General features: G+C 33.8%; 1 pseudogene; it reads right to left on the reverse strand.

The window, feature by feature from the left end:
- Window positions 1–338: 338 nt before the first annotated feature.
- On the reverse strand, window positions 339–438 carry LOC115941750 (U6 spliceosomal RNA; annotated as a pseudogene).
- Window positions 439–8,561: the final 8,123 nt, after the last annotated feature.

The following is an 8,561-nucleotide window of genomic DNA, read 5'->3' on the forward strand; positions in this document are numbered from 1 at the left end:
CATTTGGCTAAAATCTGTCTTTTTTTCCCCAATAAAAATTTTTGGTTCACCTTTCATTAATAAAAAATTGTCCCCTTGCCTCCCCCTTCACACCTAAGATTATCTATCAATCATCCATCTATTTATTAAACAACATAGATTTCTGGGAATAAGTTCAAGTTAATGGTCTCATGACTATTTCTGTAGTAAAATGCATATATTCACAATGTCCAGATTTGGGGAAAAAATATTTACTCACAAATGTGACAGGCTTTGAGAAGTGTCTTTTTTTCTATCTGAAAACTTTTGTAGGCTAGAGACAGATTAGAAGATCTTTTTTAAAAAATTGCATCATATTTAAATATATAAGACACTTTATGAATGTGCATGTCATCCTTGCTCAGGGGCCTTGCATCCTCTCTCAACTTTCTAATTTTAGAATTTGCACTGCTGTAGTGAGCACTGCATTTATTTTTAAGATCTTAGGACCTAAGAGTTCTTTCTGTACTTTTTTTCCTTTAGGGGGGAGTTGGAGGTGTTTGTAGACAAGACACAAAGTCACCATTGGGGCATAAATTTTAATATTCTACTCCTAAATGACTTATATTACATGCAACTGACTTTCATCATTGTGTATTGATTGACATACACACAGGTATGGGGAACTGCCACCTCATGCAAAATTTAGGTATGTTTGTATAGCAACAGCTCCCAAATTTAAATATCAAGCTACAAAACCACATAGCCATGATCTGTATTAGATGGTCCCTGAAGTCCCGTGTCCCATCTAGTGTATGTGAATGTATGTATATACAATTCAAGTTACCCTTCACTCTCTTTGTCTTTTATAGCCTAACCAAGTATTCAAAAATCAGGAAGCAGTTCTTGCCTATAATGTTTCTGAAACACTGATATTTGTTTCCACTGGAATCAGGAGACCCATTTATCTCAGAAATTTTAAAGTCACATGCCAGATGTAAGGTAAATAGATACTAATATATAATTTGTGATGATTTCACTTTCCATTTCCTGTTCCTTAAGATTTTTAAACAAAAGCCTTTGACTAACTTCCCCCGAAATGCCTGAAGTTGAAACTTAAGACTCCATAATAAAAAATATAAGAAGTGGAACAGTAGGGTATTATTCAAGCGTTTTGATCGATAAGTCAATATGTACAGTCAAGAGAGAGGATGCTGGTCCCCAGGGGAATTATGTTGGCTTGAATTATCTGTATATGTGTGTGCAATGCTGCAAATGTATCTTACTTCATACAAAGTTTGGTCAGTACAACCTCAACTTTATAATTTTCATTTATGTTATATATAGAGAAGTATATACTGTATATACATGCAACATTTTATATTTTTCATGGATACATTTTTATCATTTCAAAAAATGTGTATTTCACATTCTTGGACTATTTTTAGCTGTTGTTCAATTATGCATTTTGTATACTCACATGTTATTTAGTAATAAAATTCTACCTATGTATTACTTCAAAAAATAAAATAAAATAAATGGAAGGGTAAAGCACATTACAACGACTCTATTCACTTAGATCTGGCTGTGTCATGAAGCAGAAACAAGTTTCAGAAACTAGTTACTTTACAGTCTGGTTATCTGAGAGCACTAAGTAAATTTGTTTAGATTATCTCCAAATGCTACTGAATTGTGCCATAGTTTTATGTGAGAATCTGACAGATTTGTGCAAAGATAGAAGCCTGTCCTTCCCTGGTTCTTAAATATTTCTCTCCTCAAATGTGCTTGATTTTTTTTTTTTTACCTGCCTTCTAACTATGGGCTATATATACAGATATCTACTCCATGTAGGTGGAGTGCTTGTGGGAAGAAAACAAAATATAAATATAAGAAACCATCTTTAGTTTTGGTTTTGAAGATACACAAATATATACTCTACTACCTATACAAACTATATCTCTCCGTTTAGTAACAAAATTTATTCACACAACATGAAAAATGCCTTTTTAAATCGTGATTCCAAAAGTCCCTTTTATATTCCAACTCTTACCATTGAATATTTTCTTACTCAGCTAATGTTTCTGTGTTGAGAAATAAAAAATAAAACTTAATTGGAAACTCGGCAATTAAAAATTTCTTATTTTTCTGATGCTTGCAAAATTCAAACCATATTATAAAATGCTCCAGAATTCCCATTCTGGTGTTTTCTGTTGTTGCTGTGGCTTTTCTGTAATATTTTCAACCATTTCAGCTTCCATCAAAGGGGTATAAAAATAGTTTTAAAAACAAATAAAAACACATATTAAATTTCTTTAATATAAATTGTTACCTCCCATAGATGCGAATTTGTACAGTTTACTTTTTAAGTTTTATTTACTAAGAATGGTACGACATGATATAGGCCACAGTTCTTAGAATTTAAAATAGGAATACCTAGGGACGAATAGGTATGTTCTCTGAAATAAGGATAATTACATTTATCTCTATTGATTCATTCCATATATGTATAAAAGAATTCATCCCTCTTCGTTTTAACTTGACTAATACAATCATCTTAAACCACTCATCAGAAAAGTAATCTGAGGTCTTCTCCATCCATAACCAGCAAAGCTATTGAGAAGCAAAGGCTCTTCCTCCCTCCTTCTCTAAGAAAACAAATTATTTCATTGTTTCAAGCTCTGATTATATCTAACACCTTCATAATTATCATTGACTTTTAACTGATGAAAATTCAGATTTTTCCATATTTTAACTCTACAGTTTTTTTTCCTAACAATTTTGTCAGCTTACCTATATCTAAAAACTTTTTTTCAAAGTAGATTTTTTTCTTCTGTGTCAATTGCAAACCAATTCACTCTGGAAAATTGAACTGTCATCAGTTAATTGTCCCAACGACCATTATTTGAGACATGCATGCATGCTGGTGTGTGTGTGTGTGTCATGAGAAGTAATCTGAAACATAAAATGGTGAAGAAAGTTTGGGATATTTTTGCTATCTGCCAGAAAACAATTAAATAACAAACATATTCTAGAAATTGTGGCCTCTGAAAGCTTAGCACCATTCAGTGACAGAAGGGTCCTCTATGTGTATTTCCTTCATACCTTCTTACCTCCTTTTTCTCTCATTTTTTTTACCTTCTGCAAACTTGGCATTCTATTGAACATCATCATGTTAGTAAAATGTGATTGCAAGTAAGGAAGTTTTATTGGCTACCTGAGGATGGAGTGGCCAAAGGCAAGAGACCGAAAAGGAACGTGAGCTGTTGGAGAGGTACCCAGTGCCTTTTTACACTTTGATGTCCTGGGAAAGAGTTGTGGCACTCTAATGCACCTAGGGCACTTTGGGCATTTTAGAGACAAAAGCTGTCACTGCCATCCAGTGGCAACATGAGTTACTGCGTGTTCAACCAAGCTCCATTGGTGTGGCCCGGGGAACTAAATGAAGATGGACAAATTGTCCCGACTCTTAAATAGAAAATAAAATACAAGGACTGTTTATTTTATTGTCTGTTTTGACAATTCAAGATATATGACAGGCAAACAAAATTCGTTTTTAAATTCTCTCTCATTTTAAGTTTGAATTTTACTATTTCGTCTTGCGGTTTGAGGGAGGGTGTGTAGGATGAATAGATTTGTAGCCAAGTAAATGTTTACTAATGTATTTGAATTAATACGTAAAGTACTTAAAGTTGACTCTAAATGACCACCTCTTTATGATATCAGGGGATTACCACTGATTAAAAAATTCAATGGTTTAGCCATTCTTTTTCCGTTGCATTACTAAAACAGAGTTGTACTGATAATGATTCATAACAAAGCCATGATCATATTAATGAAGCGTATCCAGATTAAAGTGAAGGGTGAGGTTCCCACGTCTGTGTTTAATAAACATATAAACTGCAAAAGAAGAATCAGGAGGGGCAGAGATTTTCTCCCTTTCGGTTCAGTGTGACAAGCATATTTCATATTTTTCCATCACTTTGCTGCCCTCAGTGTTTACTCCACCTATATAAGAAACAATTACTCTATCTTCTGGGTAAATTTCAAAGGAAGTCTGACTGAGGCTCTTTAGCTTTGAATTTACTAACAATTTAAATTGCCTTGCTTTTCAGCAATTTTCATAAAAATATAATAGCATTTTATTTTTCCTTAAAAGGTCATTTTTTCGGTGCCTTCAAAGAGCTGATGTCTAGATACCATGTATCAATTAATCTGTGTTTCTAATAGATTTCAGTAGGATTACCCTAGAAAAATGAGATAAGTTCAGTATTTTTTTAATCCACCCTTTACCTAACTATTATGTAGGATTAATTCCTATTTTTTTTGTGTTATGCATCTGTTGACGTTTTATAGGCATTGGTTTTCAATGTTACATTGTTATTTGTTTTTAGCAGGCTATAAAGAGAATTGAGATCTTATAAGAAAGATTGTGTTCTGTATTTTTTCTATGAGTGGAATTATTTTACCTAAGAGAGAATTACTTTATTGTGTGGAACACATATCTATATAATTCCACGTGAATACAGATTTACAATGCATTGAAGGTAATCCACAAAGCTGAAATAAAAATCGAGTTAATCTGAGATTGATTTCCTCAGTGTTCCTGCTAATCAGGCTGTAGGGGTCCTCTGGCACATAAATAACTTTTCATTTACTTTGGACTCAGTGATGTCAGACTTTTCAACAAACCATGATCTGCCCAAAGCTTCAAAACTAAAAAAAAAAAAAAAAATTTAAAAGCATATGTAAAAGGTATGTATATATTGTATATACTAATACTTTGAGTCACGACTCTTATTTTAAAAGAACTTTTATGGGGGTGCCTGAGTGGCTTAACCAATTAACTGACTCTTGATCTCAGATCAGGTCTTGATTTCAGGGTAGTGAGTTGAAGCCCCATGTTGGACTTCACGCTGGGTGTGGATCCTACTTAAAAATTTTTTTAAATTTAAAAATAAATAAAATAACTTTTATAAAGCAGAATCAGATCTATAACTGAATAGAACATCTTCATGTATATTCACCAGTTAAAACAGTTTAAACGTTTTTCTTTAAAAAGAAAAAAAAAGTTGGTATTTGTTATCCTTCTGTTTTTCTGTTATATACTGCTTAATATGTAAGCAAATGCTTTCTTCTAGAAAAGTTGGAGTCCATCCACATTACAACAACAAAAATCTGCATACAATTTGGTATTCTTAGAACCTCTATCTAATGCACGTTTTTTTCTTATTTGGACTACATTTGTTTATCTCCTGTTCTTTAGGCCTTGAGTCTGCACGCTGAGCTTTATTCGTGTGAGTCTATTTAAATAGTCAGTTTAACTAACTAGTCATTTATTACTAATCATATTAAAAATGCATGTATACCATGCCTATTTCTGTTCTGATCTCAACTGCTGTTTTGGACTATTTGAGTTTATAAAGTAGAACATCGGTGTTATTATTCCAGACTGAGTGTCATATTAACAGTTTAAAATTTATGATAGTTTTGTTTTTGTCAAATGCAAGAGATACAGAGTGACAACAAGAAGCAAGAAATAACAGGAGTTGTGAGGACAGAGAGCAGAGCAGTGCATCTAAATTGTCATTTGGCAAGAATTATTTTTGTGTCTTCAGTCCTAACTGTTGGTCAGAATTTTGCAGTGCTGTTGACTTAAATTTTAGATATCGACATAAGCCATTTTCATACTTTTCCAACTGAAAATTGTCTCAAGGTTTGGCTTGGACTCAGATTCTTGACGTTCTGAGTTTAGGAGGTAGTCTAGAACTCTATTTTTAAAGACACTATACAGACAGTCCTGATTGATGATGGTTTGACTTAGGACTTTTCAACTTTATGAAAAACACTGCAATTCAGTAGAAACTGTACTTTGAATTTTGATCTTTTCCCAGGCCAATGATATGTGGTACATACTCTCTGGTGATGCTGGGCAGTGGCCCCTGTAGCTCCTAGTCGGCCCCGTGATCCTGGGGATCAACAACCGATACTCTGACGACCGTTCTGTACCCCTAAAATCATTCTGTTCATCACTTTTAATACAGTATTCATTATGTTACATGAGATAGTCAACACTTTATTTTCAAGTTGTGCCAAGCTTTGTGTTAGATGATTTTGCCCAACTGGAGACTGATGTAAGTGTTCTGCACACATTTAAGTTAGGCTAGGCTAAACCGTGGTGTTCAGTAGGTTCCACGTATTAAATGAATTTTTGACTTTTTGTATTTTCAACATGCTACGGGTAAATCCAGACAAAATACCATCGTAAGTTGAGGAAGATCTATATACATAAATCTCGACTATTTTCATCCACTCCACAAATATATATTGAGAGGTTACTGATCGCAAGATAATGTGGAGACATGTACAAAAATAAGTCATCCTAGCAACAATACTCTGAAGATGTTGGGATTTATAATTGGTTGTAGACATCCCTTTCATGATTCTCACTGTGTTTACACTTGAAGCAGCTTCCTAGAATTCCTTGCCCAGATCCTACCTTTCACATGTCCATGGTTCTTATTGACTTCAAAGACCAAAGTGAAATATAAGCAAGAGAAATAATTTGAAAAGATAGTTCAGAATCTGTTGCAGGAGAAAAAACAAATTCAGAGAAAAGAACGCTGCATTTAAAAGAAATTAATAGTTGGGGTGCCTGGGTGGCTTGTCAATTGAGCTATGGACTCTTGATTTTGGCTCAGGTCATGATCTCAGAGTTGTGAGACTGAGCCCCGCATGGGGCTCTGCACTCAGCGCAGAGTCTGCTTGAGATCCCCTCCCTCTGTGTCTCTTTCTTCCCTTCCCAGCTCGTTCTCTCTCTCTCTCTCTCAAATAAATAAATAAATAAGGAATTTAATACTTAAGTGATATGTATGATATATGAAAATTTAAAAAGAAAAAGTTCCTATTGGGAAAATACGTTATCAATATGTCCAAATTTCCATATATAACTATCTCATTGTCAAAATTCATTTAATTTAAACTTCTGCTACCTATATACAGTTCTGATTAAAGTTAATGAAGATTTGCCTAAATTTACATAATGTTCTCCGATAGAAAATTTGGTCTATTAACAATTGCTAAAGGAAACCTGTAAGAACTTCAAGATGGTTGGTCCAAAATATAGAAAAATAAGAATATAAATAAATATGATTCATTCTGCAAATGACCAATGAAACATTACTCATTGAAAGTAAAATTCTCTACATTTTAGCAGTTATTGCAGCATACCTATAATGTTACCAAAGCTGCATTCAGATGACAGTTTTAGAAATACACAAAATTGAAGTAAAAAATGATTTGTCAGTTACCAAAAACAAAAGCAAAAATTGCTAGTAAATCCAAAATAGATTGTTTCTACTTTATATATATATGTATATATATTTGAAATGATTATAAAATAATCATTTAAGCCCATAAATAGTGATTTTTCAGAGTTTTATTGAACATACACACATGATGAACAAGAAGAATGGTAACTGGATAGAAGAAATGCTTTTTCTAAAGTATACACCTGACTTCAAGGACTTGGCACATCTGTTCTTAGTCTCCTAAGCCAAATGGTACTTTGGGGAAAAAAAAATTAATACCATGATATTTCTTGGTATTCCACTCCAATTAAAAGCTCAGTTAACAAATTTCTGTCTTATATCTAAATTCATTTCCAGAGCTACAGTTTTCGAAGATCCCATCTGGGCTAGGGAGATACAGAGCAGCTAGCAAACCTATTTAAAACAATGTATCCCTATGAAGTCATGCAGAAAACAGGGTAATTTCCTATCAAAATGAAACATTTTTCTTATATGGCATGTGAATATTCTTCCCTTAAAGTGTAAATGGTATAGTGTAGGAGAAGAAACACAACTTTTGGAGGAACTCTAAAGGCTTATTTTTTATCTGATCTTGATAAAGAAGGAAAAATACCAAAGCACAACAACTGGATTTTTAAACACCCACACTAGTTCTATTCCCACGAATTCTCAACACTTTCAGACACACCAAGTTTTAATACATAAACAATTCATTGCTATCTTGTTTGATACGTATAGCATGTTCTCCTGACAAATCCTCAGAATATTTGAGCATTAACATTGATCATAGACCTCAAAAATGATACGGAAAGATGCCATAAATGCCCCCATTTTCACCACTGCCTTTTACATTTCACAAAGGAGATGGTGAAACACTTTCGATTGTGTTAATATGACTGGCTTTCCTCATTGTGTCTACCCAGGAAAGGGAATCTACTCAGTAAATTCAACAAGGAATGTGTAAAATACAAATTTATTAACTACACCAGATATTTGGAGTAGCAGAAGTTTGGAGACTAAGAAGTAAAGATAAGTCAAGAATATATGAAGAGCAGATTCTACCACTAAGGCTGAAATAGAGGAGCCAAGGAAAGAACAAATCTAAAATAGGACCCTGTAGCCAGAGCTGAGATCCATTGCTCATTGGAGAGAGCCTGGCTCTGCCCCAGAGGATGGAGGAGAAGTCTGCTGGATTTCCAGACCACCAGGGATCACAAACAATCCGTCTTTTCAGGCACCAGAGGGAAATCATCCATTGAGATGTAACCACATGAAACTCACTTGGAATCTCTCAGT

The sequence above is a fragment of the Leptonychotes weddellii genome, chromosome 5 (assembly GCF_054177405.1).
Source record: "Leptonychotes weddellii isolate Sample4059 chromosome 5, ASM5417740v2, whole genome shotgun sequence".
NCBI classification, from domain to species: Eukaryota; Metazoa; Chordata; class Mammalia; order Carnivora; family Phocidae; genus Leptonychotes; species Leptonychotes weddellii.